The sequence below is a fragment of the Cibotium barometz genome, chromosome 15 (genome assembly GCF_041138505.1).
Source record: "Cibotium barometz isolate CiBa-2024 chromosome 15, ASM4113850v1, whole genome shotgun sequence".
Lineage (NCBI taxonomy): Eukaryota > Viridiplantae > Streptophyta > Polypodiopsida > Cyatheales > Cibotiaceae > Cibotium > Cibotium barometz.
The window spans coordinates 27,639,758-27,645,647 of NC_141060.1; positions in this window are offsets into that span (position 1 = coordinate 27,639,758).

The window sequence follows — 5,890 nt, forward strand, 5'->3', positions numbered from 1 at the left end:
AAAAGAATCTCGATAGCCTTGAAAAGCTAGCATGTGGACAAAAGATCACCCTTTTTCCACCCTTAAGTGCAAGCATTCTTCCTTGCATTGTACATTTTCAAATTTAGCTTCATTATTTTAAAAAAAGCACTTATCACTAAGTATTGGTGTAACTCTAAATGTATAAGATATGATACAAAAATGGCAAGAATTTCATGTTAGGGAAAGTTGAATAGAAAGAAGTTGAATGTAAAAATGTATTTTGGTTATACACTTTTTTTACTACATTATTTTCATTATGATCTTACTTGTGGAACAATGTTTTACAAACTTAAGTGATAGCCAAAAGTAACACTTATCCAAGAGATTTAAAGTATGTCATGTAAATCATGAAACACTAAATTGTCTTGTCGTTTTCTTTTAATCATATAGCTCTTTTAAAAATGCTATGACTTGATGTAATAACCACCTCCACACCCAAATTTTTAAATCATCTTTTAAAAGATTTTATCATTTGATATGCATTGTTAATCTAATGATTGGGCAATGCAATCAAAACATGCACAAATATTAATTGTTTTAAATTGAAATGATATTGATTAGCAAGACAATGGCACATAGAAGATGCCACTACCATGACATCCTTTTAATCCTTCATGAGTCGTTTTTCATGATATTTAATGCTTCATTGTTCTCATATCTACTTCGGTCCCACACAAAGCTTGAAAAACCATATTTATTGGTGCATTGCTCTCATATCTACTATTGGTCCCACACAAAGTTTGAAGATCCAAAACAATGCATTACTTTCATCGACAATCACATTTTTAAAAACTGTGTCATTGTTTATTTTTAATAATTTAAAATAGTATATGTGCAAAGGAGGTCAGAGACTTTGGTTGTCAATTGAGTGAATTCTCTATTTTTTCTCTTTCCCAAAGGGAAGGTTGGTCATGATTGTGTCTTGAACTCTAAGACTAGTCTCTTATACTTATCGTTGAAAAAGACACACATAGTCAAGTTTGTAATGATTTTACAATGTGCTATGACACACATGTAAGGATAAGTATGGATTGTGTAGGTGTTATAGTACTCTAAATATTTCATATATGGGGCCATTTGTGCACGTAAAGAGGCTAAGGATTAAAGTTCTTTTAAATACCCAAAATTTAAAAAGAGCTCAAATTTTGGGATAAGGCTCTTTTTAATCAATAAACTTTGAGGCTTATCTTCTCTTATCCAAGAAATGATATTGAATATTAGATGTTATCGCATACTCCATGAAGTGGAATAAGTGTCGTGTCTGAAGGACTTCAAAATGCACATATATTTTACACGAAGTAATTTAATCATTCCAAACAGTGACATATAACATGATGGCATATAAATCACAAGGCAACATGTTCATGGGATAATTAGAGGAGTCACACATATGTGGATATGCATCTCTACATGTATGTATGTATGTATGTATGTGTGCATATACATATGCATGCATGGATATATGCATGTTTGTATGTATAAACAATAAATGTATACGATTAATTTTCATGACCAAATGGATGTTATAGGCTTGTATGTGCAATTTATATATTGCATATTAGTAATGCAAGCATGCAAATCATGAGGATGAAAGGGTTAGTTACACATGCAATTTATGTTTTGTAAATGATGCTAAATGGAATTAGAGAGACAAATTATGGTTTGTCTCTCTAAATGGAATTAGAGAGACAAATTATGGTTGGGACTTTATCATGTTTCGACATTAACAATAGCATTTTCACCCTACCCTTCAACCTTAGCTCATTGCTTAACTTTGAACTTAGGGTTATTCTTTCTTCACACAATGATTATTCCCAACTCACAATTGACACTTCCGACATGCCAACCTCACCTATCTATCACATACAGATGGTAACATCTAATAATAAAAAAACCAACGAAGAGGCGCTACACACCACCACTTGGCTTCTTGTCTCTTTTAATAAAGATCCAAAAAATTTACAAAACAATGATTGGATTTCCTTTGGAAATGGAAGTTTTATAGATGGCATTTCAATTTTAAATAGTGAAGGTGTCTCAGAATACCAAAATTTTGTTGAACTCTTGACATACTTATTCAATGGAGAAAACATGAGATTTTTTAAAATATTAAAAAAAGAGGTGAGATTATTTTACAATGTTGAGAGTACATAGCATATACAGATCTTTCTTATTAAGAGAGGTCCTACTCCGTAATGATGAAGGTTATAACATGAAAAGGATAAGTGTTTTTCTTTAGTGAAATCTTAATCATTTTTTACAAATAGGGTCTTAATCATTTTTTTACAAACATGGTTGTCTAAAATTTTGTGTATTATTTTTCTCAAAAGTTTAAATTTTGGTGGACACCCTTACCCTCTTTAAAAGACAAGGCTACTTAATTCTCTCTCTCTACTTTTTTCCCTCTCATATTACATGAAACAAATATGCCAAACTTATATATATATGTGTGTGTGTGTGTATATACACACACACACACACACACATATATATATATCACACACACGCACACACACGCACACACACACACACATATATATATATATACATATATATATATATGTGTGTGTGTGTGCGTGTGTGCGCGTGTGTGTGATATATATATGTGTGTGTGTGTGTGTGTGTGTGTGTGTGTGTGTGCGTGTGTGTGATATATATATATGTGTGTGTGTGTGTGTGTGTGTGTGTGTGTGTGTGTGTGTATACATGATAGGCACACACATACAAAAACTATAAGGTAAGACTATTCATAAAGCTATTTATATTATAAATTATCCTTTATATTAGAATTTATATCTATGATATAAATATAATATATATTATCAACTTATTATATTAACTATCCTATGTAATATTAATTTTTGCTTTAAAATACTAACATATAAAGTTATATTGATTGATAAAGCCTTATAATTACCCTATAGCCTACCCTACTTATACCCCTTTATGTAGCCTACCCTTTATAACAAATATACTTCTTTCTATAGTAAAGTTATTTCACATGTTAATTCAAATTTGTATATTCCACTCTTATGTAACTTAGCATTCTACTCCAAAAACCCTTTTAAATATGTTCTAAACCAATTTAAATGCACCAAATATGCAAATATTGATCGTAACTTTATCCAAAAAAAACCACCCATCTCTTTACACATTAGGGAGGTCCCTACTCATGGGCCAAATGTAAGGAATACTAAGGCATTACACACAACTCTTGAGAACTTGTTTAAATATTTAACTCATAAATTCACTCTTTAAATTCTTTCAAATTTTCTCTAAACCAATTCAAATGCACTATGCAAATTTTGATTTTGACTAGATTCAAAAACTCAACCATCCATCTCTTGACATATTAGCATGTCCCTACCCATGAACCAACAATAGAAATAAAGATTGCTACACATCACCATGTGGCAATGGTCCATTTCCTTTTAAATGTTTAAATTGCAAATTTATTATTGTATTATGTATAATATTAGAAATTAATACTCTATGATCCTTCTAGTTTAATGACACCATGCTCACATATGCAATATAGAAAATTACAAAATGTATATTCAAGTCTTATGTATGCCACATGCAATTAACAAAAAAAGGAAGATGAAAAGGGAATATTACTTTATGTTTTTTAAGGTCATAATTGTTTTACATTTTGTGCCTTTCTAACTTCATTATTGCTAGGTGGCCTTTTTCATTTATGGTAGATCTAAACTTCATCATATACAATATTTTTCAATTTGGTACATTTTATTTTTGTTTAGGCTTCTGAAAGGAAAAAAATTATTAGAAAATTATTTGCAAATAAGGAAAAATAAAGAAACATATGAAATAAGGAAAAATATTTACCTATTTTTTCTTAAATTATTAGCAAATTCAATAGAAAACTATTATGAAATATCTTTGAAATAAAGTATTCAAATGATAAATAAACCAATAACATGAATTTTGCTCAAAAAAGTCACACTTTTTGTGGATGATACTCATTACTTTGATGTTTCTTGATGATTTTGATGCTCAATGGATTTCATGTTTTAGTAAATAACTAACCTATGATGTCAAATCACCTTTCCAAATTTTATTCTTTTTGGTTAGATATGGATATGCATATGGTATTCAATAGATCCTTCTTTTATAAAGTTTATTAACTTTCAACGTGTGTATGCATCATCATAGTCCTTACAGCGTGGATGCTTTTGCTAATGCTACATCATATCATCTCTATGTTAAAGTGTCTTTTAAAAATTCTTGATAAAAATATGGAGTAATCTTTAATTCTATTTGTGAAATTCAGAAGTTTTTCTACAATAATGTTATTTATACGTTTTTCAATCCATATTTTACATCTCAATTGTAGGGAAGCATTTCAATTCTAGGGATGCTTCTCAAAAATCTTAAATATATAGAAAAATTATACTTTTTCTATCAAAACATGATTTAAATGTTTTTGATCTATGTTGTAATTCCATAGTCTTGAAAAGTTAACATTTAAATATTGTTCATGTTCATAGAAGCTTAGGGCAAATGCTAGTCATAGAAATGCTAACAAAAAAGTCCACTTTATGTAAAAAGAGAATAGCTACTTTATGTAAAAAGAGAATAGTTAGAAGTTAATTGAATTTTCTTTTTTAAACTTATCACAATAAATTATTCAAGAGGGCCATTATGCTTCCAAAATTTTCTTAATAAGGTAGTGAATTGAAAAGCGGCATAGTGACTCACTTGACTTGTAACTTGAGTGAAACATGCACCAAAAGCTAACTCGCAAAATTTGATATTCCTTATAGGAACCATCTCTATAATTTGGGAGCTAGGTCATAATTTAATGTGAAGTGGAGCTAGAAGAGAATATACACTAGCTTGGATGTGGTTACTATCATGTGACCACCTAAATGAGACACATAATATCACAATTCTTTCATATAAGAGTGGGATTTTTGAGATTCAATTTTGAGACTTCTTGTTGGGAATCCTAAACTCAAGTTAATGAGACAACATGCTACTGGATTAAATTTTTATATTCCTTACTACAGTCACTTAAAGATAAAATTAAAATTTAATATCCTTTACTATAGTCACTTAAGTCGTATTGTATGATTATCATTACTCAACCCATTAAGTTAAAGGAAAATTGAATTTTAAGCTAGGTTTAGTTTAGTCATTTAGGGAGTTTCAAGGTTAAAATAAGGGAAATTCTGTTATCAAAGTATAAGCATAAGAACTATTTTAAAAAAAGATTTGGTGGTTGCTATGCCACATGTACAAAATTATCACATTACTATTCCCCAATTGTCCCATCCCCTCCTTTATTTTTACTCTTTTGTTCCATGGTGCAAGAAGAAGCATGGGAGGGTGAAGCTCTTGAGCTCGGCTCAAGCTTGGCGATTTAGTACGTTCTCCACACCCGGAAAGGATTAACAATCCTCATCTATTTTAGCCTTAGCTACTTATTCTAACCTTCTTGGTTTTTCATAATCTAGATGTAAGTCTTTCCAAAATATGAGTATTTTCCAAATGTAGCTCACTTTCTACCTTTCCTACTCAAGAATTGATCACTTTTCTCAAAAAGCTGTAAACAAGAGGGGACACTTTGGATGAATGCAATGATAGCCTTGTGGCAATGGATTCATTCAAAGCAAAGTGAATTTTTACATTATTTTTTGTAAGTGTATATATTCATGTAAGATAACTTTTCAACACATCTACTCTAAATAAAATATATTATAAGATAATATGCAACATTTATACAAATATAAATACTATAAGTAGACCCAATAATATACATTCCTCTCCTCTCTACTTAGATAGATAATATCGTATAACTTTTCTTACAACCCCCAAAGATTAAAAAATGATTATAATATTGATCTAG